Source organism: Furipterus horrens, unplaced genomic scaffold, assembly GCF_987537825.1.
Source record: "Furipterus horrens unplaced genomic scaffold, mFurHor1.1.pri manual_scaffold_1, whole genome shotgun sequence".
Taxonomy (NCBI): Eukaryota; Metazoa; Chordata; class Mammalia; order Chiroptera; family Furipteridae; genus Furipterus; species Furipterus horrens.
In genome coordinates, this window is record NW_028327171.1 from 150,611,019 (window position 1) to 150,628,915 (window position 17,897).

At 33.9% G+C, this 17,897-nt stretch overlaps 1 protein-coding gene and 1 non-coding gene across 3 annotated transcripts in view; one reads left to right on the forward strand and one right to left on the reverse strand.

Moving 5' to 3' along the window:
• The window catches only part of GALNT13 (polypeptide N-acetylgalactosaminyltransferase 13), a 514,019-nt gene that overhangs the window by 103,070 nt on the left and 393,052 nt on the right, over window positions 1–17,897 (forward strand). The gene's annotated exons all lie outside the window — the stretch shown is intronic.
• Window positions 3,347–3,482, reverse strand: LOC150022056 (small nucleolar RNA SNORA58). The gene has a single exon (XR_016513671.1). It is a non-coding gene; the product is annotated as a small nucleolar RNA SNORA58 (small nucleolar RNA).

The following is a 17,897-nucleotide window of genomic DNA, read 5'->3' on the forward strand; positions in this document are numbered from 1 at the left end:
ACTACCAGAGATGTTAGTAAAAAAGGATGATCTCTCCCTGTGAGAGTCATCATGTTGAATTTATATTGAACCTTAAAAGATGGGGATATTTATGTCAAATTTGGTTAATCCTGGCCATACTACCTGCTTGCAATAATAGGTAAAGGTGCAATTATGGCATAAAACTTCGATATTATAGTTAAAATAATATCTTAACAAATGTATTCAGAATATATGGATCCTCTTCTAATCACACTTTACAGATAATTTTCAGTGACTTAATGCATAATGATTCAAAATAAGGCAAAATAATACTTTATAAAGCTGGATTTGGTCCTATTAAAAACTGCATTATCTAACTTTTTTGGCTTCAATATTCTAAAATCAAAGTACAGTGCAGATCTTCATCATATATTTCAAGCTGTAAGTATAAACCTAAACCTCAAACTATACCCCTCTATTGCTTCAAAAGGTCATCCTTTACAGCCAGAGGAAAAAAAGTAGAGAGTAGAGAGCGCTTAGTCTGCCTGATTATTTAGATGCCTTCCCCTAAGGCATCAATTATTAAACATATGTGGCCCAATTGTGATGATAAAAGCCAGCAACGTGTAATATTCCACCTTTGGGACAGTGTGTAAGGGAGCACAGAGATAAAGTGAATAATACTGCCTGCTCTCTGAGGCCAACTGATTGGTATAACTTGGGTATTTGTAAAGATGCAGAAGGGTATTCTTGGCAAGGTAAATCGTGTGGGGAAAGGTATAGGTGTGTGGCAAAGCCTAGGGAAATTTCAGGGAGAGAGTGAATGTCACAGAGAACTATTTGTTGATCATATTCCATATCTATTCATACTACAAAAAAAAATTACTGTATCAATAAAAAGATAAGCATCCCTTTTTCTGTTCTCATCTCTTAGCAATTTAATTAGAAGAGTTAGCTGGGGAAAGATATTGATCAATATAATTTTTTAAGGTATGTTGATATGATTTTAGAATACATGAAGTTTTGGACAAAGAAAAGTCTAGAGGTAAACTTGTTAGAAGACAACGTTATTAGTTTCAATATGAGAAGGGTGATATTTACCTGCAAAGATAACACAAAGCAAAAGGATCAACAGTATATTGAACTGTGCTCACTGAAATGGATCTACACATCAGTTTAATCTTTTTTGATTTAGAGGTGGTGTACTGTTGATTACATAAGTAGAATTTATTGAAGGTTTCCAATCAGCAGTTTTATGTAGCACAAGTATTATTTTTTATAATCTATCTATAGGTTAGTGCTTCTCCCTTTGTCCTGTTTTTCAATTATATAAAAAAAAAATACTGCACAGAAGGGTAAATAAGTTGCTCAAGATCAAACAATTAGTAAATGGTGGGGCTGGCATTCTAAGTGAAGTATCTATTGTTTAAGACAAGAGGAAGAGAAAAATATGTAAGAAAGGTGGGAAGTTGTCACAGAAGAGCTAGAGAGAAGATATATTTATCAATAATGTGCTCCTTATATCATGATTTGTATTTAGAAGAGTTTTCCACACTTAATTATATAGATTGCCAATGTTAGAATCCTAAGCCTCTGTGGCATAAGGCATGCTTGTAATAAGTAAATGAGTAAGTAATATGTACTTGTGGTTTCTTAGAATAAAGTCTCTCCACATTTAATGTAGAAATAAAAATGAGTCACTAGAGGATGATAAATTTTAGAAATCCTTATTATGATAAAATTAGTTTCACTTAATCATATTTAAGAAATATGTTTCAGAGTCTAGTAAGACATTCATTACATATATTGGTGCTTTGTTACTTTGGAAAATAAAACAAAAAAGTAAATTTGAGAATATGGAATGATAAATATCCCAGAGCTGTGTTAGAAACAGGTCTAAATGAATAATCTAATGTGTATATTCCTAGCCATACAGCTTACCAAGCAGAATTAAAGCTTTCTTTTTTAACTTTGAGCTAGTTCAGACTAATATTTTAGAAAATGGTGTTAGCGATTGTCTAATATTTGATGAACAGACTGAAACACAAAATTGGCTGTTAGCCTAAAGCATATTTTGTAGGAAGGGGAAAACAACCGAAGCTAGTAAATTGACCTCCATTTGGGATGGGTGCCCAGGATTCTGACCAAACTTGCTTTGGTAGCTTTCAAACCTCTTGGATTTATGTTCATTCATTCAACTGACCTTTGGGAAACAGAGTCAAGAGAAGAAGGGAAGCTTTAAACAAAACAATCTGCAGTTTTTCACTGAGAAAAACCTTTTCTAAGATTCTACCCAGAACAAATTAGTACATAAACGTCATAGACATTGATGCCTAACTGGAATAAGGACAGAATAATTCTTTTGTAATGTTGGGAATAGTGTGCAACACATCCCAATAAACCCTTGGCTAAGGTTGGACTGTGATGGGACAGTGAATGTGAGAAGAAGAGGCAGACGGTTGGCCCAGTCCAGAGGCTGAGGGTGGAGGGGCCTTAAGGTAAGCTTGCAGAGAAAGGGAGAGCGAGGGACCAAGGGGTGCATAGGATCTACTCAAGTCATGTAGATTCTAAAATGAGGCTGCTCTGGAGGATATGGGTCACACAGGAAAGAGGTCACCTTTGTCAGGGAGGAGTGTATGGGCAGAGCATTTCCTCTCAGAGATTGGGCCCTCTCTCCTCAAAGAATGAACTATAGCTAAAGCACTACTGGGTTACATTACAAGAAAATAATGGATTTGGTATAGTTTATGCTTTTGAGGAGTTTAGAAAGTAGTGGTGGATGTAGACCTATAAACAAATAATTACCACATAATGCTTGAACAGAGACACTATTATGCAGAGGTTAAGGGGATGGGATCGATTGAAATGTGAGTCTCATTTCTGTCATTCCTAGCCATGTTAACCTTGAGAGATAACTTAGTTTTTAAACTTCCATTCCCACTCTCTTAAAAGTGGGTTATAATAATATTGATGTTACAAGGTTGTTGTGGATTTGTGTGTTGAAGATCATCAAATATTCTTGTTTCACTAGGAATAGGATTTGGTTTAATGACAAAGATAGAAATAAACATGTGGGTAACTGATGGCTTCAGTAACGTGTTTGAAATATTGAGAGAGTGAAATCACATAAATGAAATACTAATTTTCTAAACCTTTCAGAAAAATAATATCTCATTATTTTGTTCTGGAATTTGATAAATGAGTGAATTATCATTGCTATATTTTTATATTATGCTTTTAACCCATGAGTTCTAAATAACTAAAGAGATATCAAACACCGTGTTTATGTAAGTATTTGAATTTCATGAAGTACAAGTCAAAATAAAGTGGTAATTAGTAGTTCAGTGTATTTTATTTATTATTTATTTATTTATTTATTTATTAACAATGTCGAAGTAATGCAACTTATCCAGCCACCGAATAAGGTGGCTAGAGCTGGCACAAAGTCCAAATTACTCTTGCATACACTGTCCCCCCTGCCTGGCCATGAGCATAGACAGGCAAGGTCTACGGGTATGCCTAGTTCAGTGTATTTTAATATCTCATATGTGTCTTTATAATTAGTGTGCTAAGATAATATACATTTGTTTATTTGACTAATTTCTGAGGAAGAAGTTTAGGCACAGACTGTGATTTGATGAAAATAACAGTGAAGAGTACTGGCCTGTGAACCAGAGTGTCACTGGTTCGATTCCCAGTCAGGGCACATGCCTGGGTTGCAGGCCATGGGTGCATGAAAGAAAACCACACATTGATGTTTCTCTCTCTCTCTCTTTCTTTTTCCCTTCCCCTCTCTCTAAAAATAAGTAAATAAGATCTTTAAAAAATAAAAAGAAAATAACAGTGAATATCAGGAATGTTTAATACTAGAATACATGTTGCAACCTACCTTCATCTGTGGAAGCATATCTGGGACTAAAATACAATAGGACCATATAATTTAATATTGCATTCATTTTATATGTAATTCATTGAAAAATACATGTATGGACAAAGTTGATTCAACATGAACACTAAAGGATCTAATTGTATAACTTGTTTCTTGGCTTCTAGAGTCACAAAACTGTTTACTGAGTAATAGTGGTAGGCAGTTCTGGAATAAATGTATCCCTTCCTAGTAACTCTTCTAAAAAACACTGCATTTGTAATATGTTGTTCAGGATTATCATTTTAGTCTGAAATATATACATATATATATATATATATATATATATATATACACACACACACACACATAATTCATATATGTCTTATATACATATTTCATATATTTTATATATATATAATTTATATATTTCATATATATAATCTGTCTGGAAAAAGTAAAGTCATTGTCAATATAAGGGGAAAGGTTTGTTTGACATTGATATAACCTGATAGCCAAGGAGGGTGGATTGGAATGGGCATACATGAACAATGATGACTTCACTGTACTAGTCAGTGGGGGCGGGTAGACAATATTGAGTGAGCATGTGTACTGTGTGGCTGTTGCATTCAAAATGACTGAGCCAGCAGAGCAGGGAATCTGCATCGTTTTGCGTTAAGCTTGAACATTCTTCTGGGGAAACTATTCAGATGATTCAGAAGGCCACTGATATGGGCAACTGGAGATTGGCAGTTTAATCATGACAACACACCCACTCACATGTCATGTCTTGTGCTGAATTTTTGGTGAAACATCAAATCACCCAGCACCCCTACAGCCCAGGTTTGGTGCCCTGTGACTTTTTTTTTTTTCCCAAAATTAAAATCACCTTTGAAAGAGAAAAGATTTCAGACTGTCTATAAGATTCAGGAAAATATGATGGGCAGCTAATGGTGATTGGGAGAACTGTGTGAGGTCCCAAGGTGCCTACTTTGAAGGGGACTGAGGTGTCATTGTCCTATGTACAATGTTTCTTTTATCTTGTATCTTCAATAAATCTCTCTACTTTTCATATTACATGACTGATACCTTCTGGACAGACCACATATGTGTACATTATTTTAGAAAAGTAGGTGGAATAAAAAAGCAGAAAACGTATAGCAGCACTAAGAACGAAAAAGTCAGTGTGCTCTAAATGCTGCCTCATCACTTGTACGTATTAGGCAAACTAATTATATTCTTTGAGGCCCAGAGAATTAAACCAATTTTTATGATTGTTATTCTTGCTTATTTATATTTTTCCTAATATTTTATTTTCTTTCATTATTAAAACTTAACCTTATAAATTTCTACTTTATAGGAAAATATACTGTGAAATCAGACATGATATAGTCTCGGAAGCATTTGCTTGATTAGGAAAGATTTGTCTTAGCTTTTCTTTCTTTCTTAATTTACTTAAAAAAAATAATCTAGAGTTAGTTCATTTATTAGGATATCTTTGAGGAACAACTTTTTAATCCATAAGGACAGTTATTGTTAAGATTGCTCTTACCATCTATACTTTAATTTCTGATATTTTGTGTATTGTTTACTGATGTAGTCTTAATATTATGGACAAAAAAATGGGGTTCTATGGACAAAAGTAACCTCAAATGGAGATCTGATAATCAGAATCTAACTGGGTAGGTCTTCACGAGGAGTCATGCTCCCAGGCATACACCTTTTTAATAAAAGGTTTAATTTGCTTTAAGCAAGACCTGTCCATTGTTTCTGTGCATCTAGGTTGACATACCTTTGAAATGATTCATCCAAGCTTTTCTTTACAAAGTAATTTTGAGAAATTCAGGAAGTGTTACATGTGCGACCTTTATATTTTATATTCTTACTAAATATGAAAATTTATAAACACACACCCCAAAATTTAGATAGTTTAAACTTGCTATGTATAACAACTCCAGATGTTTGCTATAAATGAAATATTCAGTTCATGCTAAAGAGATGTATAAAAATTTAAAAATTACTATATATTTACTAAGTGAAAGATTAAAATAATATTATATAATATATTGAATTTATAAAAAACAATTATATTAATAAAATTAACAAATGATTTATTTAAATGTTCTCTATAGGAGCCAGTATTAATATGATTGAATTCTAGTAACATATTAGAAGATGTGCTACAAAAATGCAAACAATTCATGGTAATGATTTTTATTCTCTTGCTTTTCAAAAAATGTGTGTAAGCCTACTGTGCATGCATGATTACATTTTGATTTGTTAAGATAAAGGGATTTTTTATTATTTCATTTATTCATGTATTTTGAATAAAACATTTTTAATATTATTGTGAAATACCAAATCATCTAAAAAATTTGAAATCTTTAGCAAAATGAGCCCAGCTATTTCTTTTTATAAAATGTTTTATTGTAATTTTTTCATTACCATTTAACTCCCTTATACCCTCCTCCCCTCTTCATGCCTACACTGTTGTCCATGTCCAGGAGTCCTTTTTCTTTTTGCTCATTCCCTTCACCCTGCCCATTTATTTCTAAATGTCATAAGGAATATTGTCAGATGCCCCTTAGGTTAGTATAGAAATTTTTGAATTATTTGCATATACATAAATTGTTTATCAACTTTTAAATAGGTTAGTTATAAACATTTGCACTTTTTTATTGAGTATTTTTATTTTAATTTTATTTATTTAGTACTTTATAATTTAAAATCTCACATATTGATAACTTGTATAACGTGTGAATCAGCTCTTGATTTGCTTATGTGGTAAAAATATTTTTAAACAACTCAACTCATTTTAACTAAAACATTTTATTTTATGTAAACACTAAGCACAACACTAAACTCAGTGTTGTGTTAGATATATAAATAAACACTAATTGCACATTCAGTTTGGAACCAGTGAAGGGTTATACATAAATTAACAAGAATAAGACATTGCTGTAGTTCTCAAGGAGCTTAGAGGCAACTTAGAAATCAGTTATTTCATAACTGACATTTTAATTTTATTTTAATAGTGTTGAATACAAATAATTTTTATCTACTTTTGATTTTTTTCTGATACGATTATTTCTGTTACTAGTTTAATTTAGAGTATGCAAATAAAGTATTCAATTCTTATCAAATACTAAACCATGCATTATGGACCTGACTTCATAAGATGGAATAAATATAATGTATTGAACAAGAGATTAGTTTCTGACATAACATGGAACTTAAAATAATAAATGGGTCAGTCTTTCTTACTGCATATTCTCAGTGTGTTTTATTTGCAGCTACCATCTCAGTAGGTCCATAGATCAGTACTTAACCCCTGATGGTATCAGTGCCACAAAAATTGATCTGCTGTCTCTCAATTAGCTCTGTTCATTGATGGTGAGGGTGGAGGTGGAGGTGGAGAACAAGTATTAAAACTTTTCCATTGGTAAGGAGAATACTTTTAACTTAATTATCTTTCACAGATGTGTCCTTGTTTGCTAAGAGAATAAATCTTTATACAATGATAACAAGCAAAATACCAGTGAATGGTGGCTCAGTAATATTAGCATTTTGTATTTTATTTTATTGCTCATAGTCTCAGGAAAATATTTAATGATAAGAGTGTATTTAAAGTTAGAACAAATGGAGCGACAATTTAGTAATTTTTATATCAAGTTTCATAGAATGTGGATTTAGAATTCCATCACGGTGAGGGAAGCTGATTATATTCTGTGCATATTGCATTTTTGACCTTAGGTTTTTCTGCTTTTAATTTCCGTGAATACTACATATATTTGATTGTCTTTCTTGGTCACACAGTAATTAAAGTTCATATTTATATCATGATTTTATTGAAAATGATTTTAGAATGTTGGCTGGTAAAATGGCTAAATCATATTTATATTGATATATAAACAGTAATTATCTTATCTTTTAGGGGAATTACAAGCAAGACACTCCTATATTATCATTTTGGAAATTTGAATACTTATATCATGATTTTTATTTGTTGTAAATTTTACTTTTCGGGTTATGCTTTTATTTTGTATGATTTTTGGTATGTTGGAAACTTTTGCTTACTTGTGTGTATTTTTTTAAATCTCTTTTTAAATCCCCAAGTACATAATCTGCAAGGTCAGAGTGCTAGTGTCTTTGATTTATTATTCAATTGTTTGAACTATGGTGGAATTTATGGCCCCAAACCTCATATGGCAATGAAAAAACAAACAAACAAACAAACAAACAAAAAACCACTTAGGCTATGGCCCTGTGTCCCAGAGGCATGTCCAAGCTTGGGTGGGTGGTTTATTATCCCCTTTGTTGTTGTTGGTGGTGGTGGTGTTCTTCCTTCCTTCTTCCTTCTTCCTTCTTTCTCTTCTTCTCCTTCCTTCTGGTTTTGAATTTCTAATTTTATTTTAATTAAATGTAAAACTGGATACTTAACTCAATTATTAGAAAATGTTTAAAATATTTCAAACAAGTTGAGTGTTTTTTTCCACAGTAACTTTTATGAAATCTTCATACAAATTATGTCTGATGAAAACCTAACATGTGCATTGAAAAGCATTTTAAGTGTGAGCCATATACCAGATTTGGGAGACTTAGTACAAAAAAGAAAAGTATCTTATTAATAATTTTTATGTTGATTACATATTAAAATAATGCTTTTGATTTATTGTGTTAAGTAAATTACTAAAATTTATTTTACCAGGTTTTTGTCTTTGAAGGAGCTATCGAACATTTCAGATTATGTATATAGCTCATATTATATTTCTGTCAAACGTGCTCCTGTAGATCAGGGGAGGTCATTACATTTATCTGAGGACAAGATTCAGAGCATTCCCCAAAAACCTGAAGTCCCAAAGAGGCCGGGAAGCACCCAGTTAATGTAACTATAAGGTACCCTCTGTAGTGCCCTCTGCACGCTGCCCTCAAAAAAAACCTGATGCTTCACAATCAAGCATTTTACAGACTCCCTGTTAATCTTCTGAGAGGGAGGGTTACAGCAGCCCCCTCTTCCTACAGCCAGGTAGCGGGCTGGCTGAAACAGGCCTAGGTGTGCTGGTACCCAGTATCTTAGTTCCCGACGAGGAAAGGCAACCAAGAACTGCAGCCACTGTGGGAACCTCCCTCCTAATGCCCATGTCTTCAGCCAAGAACAAGTCTTTATTTGGACAAAAATCCTGAAGGCTCTGAAACTGTTGCTTGGCTATTGAACGACTCAAAGTAACTACTTAGAATAAAACTGCTGCCAGGGAGGGGAGGAGTGATTGGAACAGCACAAATCATCAGGTTAGAAGTGAGGAAAAGGAAATGATTGTTTGCTTTTGAATAATAAAGTAATTCTTTATCATTTTATAAGTCAGTTTAATGGCAACTTTGCAGGAGGCATGTCCATACTAAAGCACACCATACACCATTCTGTGTTTCTCTCTGACAGTGGAATATGGTCACATTCTTTTCTTTCTCACAATGCATCTGGGCTTCCAGACTTACTAGACCTTTGATTCATAACTGAGGGAGGGGCATCAGAAGGGAGACTGAAGATGTCAGCACAGGGCAGAATCAGGAGAAGGTGAGGATGGGTAGAGACTTTAAAGGCACATTCAAAACAATCCTGATTCAGCCATGAAGGTTGCTATTTTTAAATTTCAAGGACTATTAAAGGATGCACATTTTGATTCTCAAAAGGAGCACCAGTTAAAACAAGCTGGAAGGTCACTGCCCTAAATCCACATTGCTGAACACAAGAGCGGGTCATACAATAGAACACCAGCCTACACCTGAGCATATCAAAGTTGTAGGGATTCTCTATGGAGGGAAGTAACACTGACTAACATGTGCCTGTGTAACAACCTATCACGTTCCTTAATCAGAGTATGTTTAGAATTCCAATTGGACATAAGCAAGAAGAAGCTTTCCTACGTGCAAACAGCCTGCCTGCACTTAACCACCCGTAGTAGGTACACTTGAAGAGTAAACACAGCATTTAAACTTAGTGATCTTTTCAGGCATTAAAAAAGTTTTTAAGTCACTTTCTTTACAACCACTTTTTCATCCACAAGGAAGGCAACCACCAAAAACTTTTTTGCAAAATAGGTGGAACCAATATTAGCAAAAGGCTAGATGATTTAAAATCTTGAGTCATCACTTTACCACCATGCTCAATAGCTTCCCAACCCAGGTGAGCAGCAGAGGTGAGGATTAGGGACAAATTACAAAATTTTTTAACCTGTTGGCAGTAGTAACCACATTGAAATATTTCTTCCACTTCCTCTGAGCCATGTGTTTGGTAGTTTTGGCCAGCAAATTTTTAGCCACTCATGTTTCATGCACTGGGTGGCATTCATTCTGCACCTCTTCTCTTGACCATCAACCGGGAAACAAAGTCCTTGGTGTCTTCTGACAACCCCTCAAAGGTCTCAGCATTGAAATTCCAGCTATACTTCACAGTGAAATTCTTGGTTGTGGCATCTGTTTCCCCTAAAACAGTGGTTCTCAACCTTCCTAATGCCGTGACCCTTTAATACAGTTCTTCATGTAGTGGTGACCCCCAACAATAAAATTATTTTCATTGCTACTTCATAACTGTAATTTTGCTACTGTTATGAATCGTAATGTAAATATCTGATATGCAGGACATATTTTCATTGTTACAAATTGAACATAATGAAAGCATAGTGATTAATCACAAAAACAATATGTAATTATATATGTGTTTTCCGATGGTCTTAGGCGACCCTGGTGAAAGGGTCGTTCGACCCCCAGAGGGGTCGTGACCCACAGGTTGAGAACCGCTGCTCTATGAAGAGAGACAATCCCTATTCTTCTTGATGGGACAGCTTATTAACTAATTCAAAAACGGACACAAATGGAATAGGAAAATTTCACATTTTTACTTTGATCTATTTGTTGTCTTTAAACTAAAAAATTCCACTGCTACCAAGATTAGTTAGATTAATGCTTTCCAAACCTTAGTGTGCATAGGAGCCACCTGGAGAAAGCTGCGTTAGAATACACATCCTTAGCTATAACTGCCAGAGATTCTGACTCAATAGGTCCAGGAGCAGCGTGACTTAGGCTTTCATTTTGGATAAGTTCCCAGTGGTTGCCCATGCTGCCTGTCTAAGGACCATGTTTTGAGTAGCACATTGGTAGGTAATGGTAAGCAATTTGAGATATCAGCCAAATGTTGAAAACTTGAGGATAATGAGTACATTTATTAATTAGGCACACAAAGCATCTTCCATGTGTTTGAATGTTAACAATTAATAGACTTTAAGGATGTAAATATGGTGGTAATTATACTGAACACTTTTTTTTTTGTTCCATATAAATGTTACATTAGAATAATCCTGTGAGATTCTTAATTCTCAGTTTATTGGACCAGTTTACACCTCAAAATGGAAGCTGCTGCTATTAATGATCACCTATCCAAAAAAAAAAAAAAGCAAATTATCGATCATTTTCAAGATAACATTTTAAAAAGATTGTGTTTTATACATGCACTGAAAGATTTGTTTAATGTACCTGGTAGTGTGTATTACCGATAGAATTTACATTTAAGAAGAATAATTAGCATTAAAAGTTGATTTTTAAAATCCACTTTCTAATGAAATCATCACAGATTTTACTGATTATACAAAGAAGCTAACTTTTATACTGTACCAGTTGCTAGATTATTATTGTATTGATGTGCTATGTCTTATAAATTTACCACTTGTAAATAGTTTCGCAGAATACTAGAAAGTTGATTTCAGGTTCCAATTATGGTGGACCATCTTGTTGTAGATTAGCATTCCAGTAAGAATAACCAGAAAACCTGGATGCTATTCTTTAAAAAGTAAAATTAAAATAAATTAAAAAACACACCACAGCCAACATGTGTTTGAAAGTCAAATACTATTTACCAAAGTTGGGAGCAGGTGAGGGGTCAAGGATCCTGGAAAGAAGTGAAGCCGAGATAAGAGCCCAACACTCAGCACCAATTTACTTTTCTGGTAATTGCCAATTTGCAAGTGATATTTATAGGATAAGAAGCCAAGCAGAATTTCTGGTGGTCTCCCAGGGTGATGGAGTACACCAACATGCTTATCAAGGAGCAGCCGGGGTGAACACCCAAGCTTTCAGCTGATAACCCTGAAGGGCTACTCCTTGGATATTAGAACTGTGACAAGCAGGATTCTAAGATAACTTCCCAATGACCCAAATCAAATGTCATCTCCTGCTCCTTGGTATTTGAGGGTCTCTGAATAGGCTGGTATATTATACCGTGATTAAGCTCAGTTATATGACAAAGGTGGAGGGATTTCGCAGGGGATTGTGAGTTTATTACAAAGGAGGTTACTCTGGGTAGGTCTGATCTAATCAGGCAATTTCATAAAAAAGTGACTGGTCCTTTCTGGTGAGAGATTCTCCTACAGGCCTGAAGTAGTAAGCTGCCATGTTATGAGAGCAGCCCTGGCTGGCAGCCAAGAAACAACAAACAAACACACAAACCTGGGATCTTATTCATATAAGTTCAAGAAACTGAACTTTGTCAACAATAATGTGTTTAGAAGAGAATCACAAACTTCAGAAAGGAACATGGCTTGACCAACACCTTGATTTCAGCTTTATGAAACCTTGAGGTGATGGCATAGCTAAGCTGTGCCCAGATTTCTGGCCTCTGGAAACTGTGAGAATCCTCCATGGTAAAATGAAAAGTTTGGCTTAGGAGATTTGGATAGATTCATTTATTTCTAAGTATCATATTCCCAAATTTTGTTAGTAAATATTATACTTTGGATTTAGTGTTTTAGAACTGACTTTGAATGATGAGCTGTTTTTTGTTTTATTTAAAAGGATTTTATATACCTAGAACAAAGACATGTAAGAATATTCACCAAACTCTTAACATTTAATGTTATAACGACTTCTTCAGGTGTAGGATAATGGGGTTGTAGAAGGGAGAAGAGAAGGGAACTAGAAGGGAACTATTAACATTTTTTTATACATGTCTATACTTTTGATTGTTTTCCTTTTTTGCAGAAGGAGCACTTACTCTCGACTCTCTTGTAGCCTCTGATATTATCATTTATCCAGCAGTACAACACACCAAGCCCAAAAATAATTTCCATTTTTGGAAGTCCATTAACAACTACAGCCTGATCCAGACTTAATGCCAGTGAAGAATCATCCATCCTATAATGAATGAAAAGATGTTCCCACTTCTTCCCCATATTCACTCCTTCCTTGGTGTTCCCAACTAACCCCATGTTCGTCAAATTTTTGTCTCTGGATGTCCATATTCAGTTTATAATCCACTTCATTATGCTTTTTTAGAATCTCATTGAAGTTGGTAGGATCATCCAAAATCTTTCTTTTTCAGGAGACAGGGAATCAAGACTGCTCTCACTCCTTTAGGGATACTTTGGGTATCCATTATTTTGAAACATAATGTCATATTCTTTTTATAGCTGACCTTAGTGTATTTCTACTTGAGTGAATGGTTTTTCTTTCTTTGGGGTAAATTTTCTAGCTGCTTTTCTGCCACTTTTGAAAATATCTATTTCTGACAGTTCTCTATATCTACCTGACTCAGAAATACCAATATAAACAATATATAATTTCCCTCTATTGACATATATACAAAATAGAAAAACAAGACAGAACAACCACATGCTAGCTACAGAAAAAATCTGTTCGATCTTTATAGATAAATATATATTTAGCAGAGGGAACAAATCTTCATGTATGCCAGCACAAGAAATATAAAAAAGGAAAATAATAGATACTGCTTTTCAAATACCAGAGTTTAAAATGCTTTAATTCTTATGCTACTTTAAGATTTGCTGTTGTAACCCCTGGCCAGATAGCTCAGTTGGTTAGAGGGTCATCCCCATATGCCAAGGTTGCAATTTGATCCCTGGTCAGGGCACATACAAGAATCAACCAATCAATGCACAAATAAGTGGAACAACAAATTGATGTTTCTTTCTCACTCTCTCCTTCTCTGTCTCAAATTAATAAGTAAATAAACTGATTTGCTATTGTAACAATATATAAATTATTGCCATCAGAAGTAACCTAATTTAACAAAATAAAACAGTTTTATTTTTAAGTTGTGAGTGAAGAATATGATGAAAAATAAAATTATTTATTCCTGAATCTAGATAAGATATACAGCACAGCATTATTGATGAATTAAAAAAAAATCTCTTTGTTGAAGTAAGGGTTTCCAATCAATAGGTGAGAGTCTGCCATTTATATTAATAAGAGTTATCTGGTAGACTGTGGCTGGTGATGTCACCGTGTCCTCTTCTTAGCAATCTCTCTGTGGTTTCCCAAGATTTTTTTAGGAGGACACTAGCTCTCAGTGAACAACTTTTATTTTATTGTGGATTTTAAAATCTATTTCCTTATTTCCCCTTAGAAATACATGTTACTGTGCTGCCTTCCTCTGAACTAGTTACCCTGAGAGCTTGGAGGAAATGAACAAAAGCTTCAACTTAAAAAAAAAAAAAAAAAGATTTCTACAAAGAGGATTTTACTTCCAGATATTTTGAATGTTTTTAACTGCAATCAGTGTTTCCTTCCAATATTGAATGTATTAGTGCCATGGTTTTGTATTCTGGAAAAGAAACCGTATGTTATGTCTGTAAATTTAAAAATTTTAATACCCCTAATGTTATATGTAACAAAGAACAAGTTACCATTTGAATGCTGATGTGAAAATGTGTAGGTTTTAGGTACAGGGTCAGAGGTGCCAGCCAGAATGAAACTAATCAGTATTTACTTGTTTTAAGCAGTCATCAGCACAGATAGTAGCAAATTAGGTTATTCTTTGAATATATATACACATATAATATAATTTAATGACTTTCTTAACACATGAAAATTTGCTATAGTTGACTGACAAAAGTATTTAGATTTCTCTGCCAAACATGAACAAAACCAGACCGTTTTTGAAATATAAGGTTAACTTTTCTCTAAGTAAGTAACCATTTTTATTAATTTTAGAACTTACAGGTAATCTATTTGTATCTCACCGTTGCAACCTGACATGCACATCATGGGCTTTATTTGGTTCTTCATAAGGAGGATATTTGACATTATATTATAGCTGCTTTCTGATGTGCTGAAATGAGTTTTAGGTATGGCATTATTATCTTCAAATTCTTACTTATAATTTTGGTACAGATGGAAATAAAGTTTTGTTGTTGACACTTGTCACTGTATATTGCTTAATTTTGTGCCTACCAAAGTTTTTTTTTAATCAGTTTACCTTTAATTTACTTAATTTTTTGTATCAGTGTACAAAAAGAAGTACCGTTAATTATGTCATATTTCGGTTTCTTAGTTTGCAACTAAAAAAACCTGATAATCAGAGAAATTAATGAATTTTAAGATCGTCACATGTATATTAAATGGGAAAACTGGAATCAGACTCAGGATCTGATAACCTGTCTGGTGGTCTTTACTGCATCTAATTTGTTATAATGAAATTTGAGTGATTTTTAGAGTCAGATAACTTTGTAGTCAGTTAGAAGAGCAAACCATGTTGTATACAGACATACATTTATTTTTGTTCACAGTGTTTAGTGTGTTGTGTCTTTGTTTTTATATTTAGATATCTAAATGTAATAGCAACTTGAGAATTGTCCTTTTGAATATTCAGATGGTATACTCCCAGCTATAAATTCATAAACCTAGCAAATATATAACTGAAAAATGCAGTTTTGTTTTTTTGTTATTATTACATTGTTATTTATTGTTTGGGGTTCATTTTCTTCTATAAATTACTACTCACAGTGTAAGAGAAGGAACCATCCTTACGAAATGTAATCATGTTTACCCCTCCCCAGCTATGTGAACACAGCTGACTGGCCACACTTTATCCACATTGGGCCAATCAGATTCTCTCAGAAGTTTGGAACTGGGATTTATAGATGTTAATCTCTATGGTCACTTGAACTAAAGTAATATAAATTCAGGTTGGAAGAGTTCGGTGTTTTTTGGTCTATGACTACAAAAGCAGAGAAAGCTGAATCAGAGTGGGAGAGTTGGAGATGGGGAGATTGTAGATAACAGATATATAGAGAAAATCGGGATCAAGAGATTAGGTATACTCAGATAAATAGAGATCCAGGTCACAAATAACTTTGTTTGTTTGTTTGCTGAGAATTAATTTATTTTATTTTGTTGTTTCAAACCACTTTTTATTCCCTGATTGCAGTTCTTAGAATCTTGACTGAACTTCTTGCTCTTGGCCTCCTTGAGTTCTACCTGTATTGTTTGTTCATTTATTTTGCTTCATTCTTACAAACCTAAGAAACTTGAATAAGAAAAATTAAACCCAAGTTTTACCAAACTTATATTTTAGAAATCTGATGAATAATTTATATTTTAAACATTTTTACCCCATTTAATATTTTGTTTTTCTATAGGGATACTAATTTGTCATATTTGAAAATGTACATGTATAAAGAATTAAATATAATTTGACTCTAATTCAACCATCTGCAAGTAGCTTCTGTTAATGTTTTGATATATTTTCTTGTATCTTCTGTGTATGACAACATACACACTCAAACACACATATTAATTCTTACTGAATTGCAATCAGCAGTATGCGTAGTTTATGTTTACTATTTATATTGAGCAAAATGATTTTTGGAGATTGTTTTTTATTTACTATAACATCATTTACTCAACCATTTTCCCATCTACGATCATTCTGTTTTCTTAACTTATAAAATATTAATTGTAGCCTCATTGAAGCTTTGATTGTTTATCTCTTCCTTCATTCAAAAATATTAAATATCCACTGTGTATTAAACACTTTGCTACAACTAACCAATAAGAAATGTTAGTTAACCTTGAAGGGATTAATGCCTTAATATAAAAGAGACTCATAAAGCAGTATGTTCATCATATGTGGGTCAGTCAATGATTTGAGGAAAAACGAGTGAAAAAGTTCCTCTTACAGGGAAACTAGGCCTTAAACTTAGGCTTAATATATGAATAAATGACTGAATAGCATACATTTAGAGCAACAAGAGAGAAATTAGAAACATAAGCAGGGCCCAAATCACAGTGGAGGGATGCTTGTTTGCCATTATATAAGCAATGGATAAAACAAAGTTTCATGGTGGAGGAGGGGACTTGGTATTTGCATTTTCAACTGATTATATGACAGCAGAAGATTGATTGCCCAGGTGTAAAACTTGAAGTGAGGAAGCTACTTGAAGTGGGAAATCTACTGAAATAATTCACATAAGAAACAAGATCCAGTATTACCATATTCGTATTGGAGAGAGGTTAAGTTATATTCTTATTTAAAACATAATTTATGGTATTTAAATTATGGTTGGTTGTCAGAAGGTTGAGAGTAAAGAGAATCTCAGATTATTCTCTGTCTTCCAGCTTGCTACTATTACAGGAGATATAGAATGCAAAAGAAGGGCAGGTTTTGTGGAAAAGTAGTGAATATTAATTTAGACAAGTTTGGCTTGAATTATCTGTTGGACATGCAAATAAAGATGACCACTAGTTAGCTAGTGCACTAATCATCTTAGGTTGTTGTAAAAAAAAGAAAGGAAGGAAGGAAGGGAGGGAGGAAGGAAGGAAGGAAGGAAGGAGGGAAGGAAGAAAAGAAGGAAGGAAGGAAGGAAACTGATGGTTTAAACCACATAAATTTATTTTCTCACAGTTTCGGGGGCTAGAAATCTGAGATTAGGGTGCTAAATCAGGACGGTTGCCTTCTCTCTGTGTCCTCAATAGTAGAGAGACTGTGAGCAATCTCTCTCACTTCCTCTTCTTATAAAGCCACAGTCCTTTCAGATTAGGGCCTAACCCTTATGGCTTCATTTAACTTTAATTACTCCCTAAAGATTCTATCCCCAATACAGTCAACTTGGAGATTAAGGCTTCAGTATATGATTTTGGGGGAGATACAATTCAGTCCGTAGAAGCTAGGCATCACTCTGGACTTCAAGTTACATCTTTAAATGGAGATACAGTTGGATATGTTGGGTATGCCTCATGGAGATAGATGAATATGCCCAGATTGGGCATCCAGAATGAAAGGAAA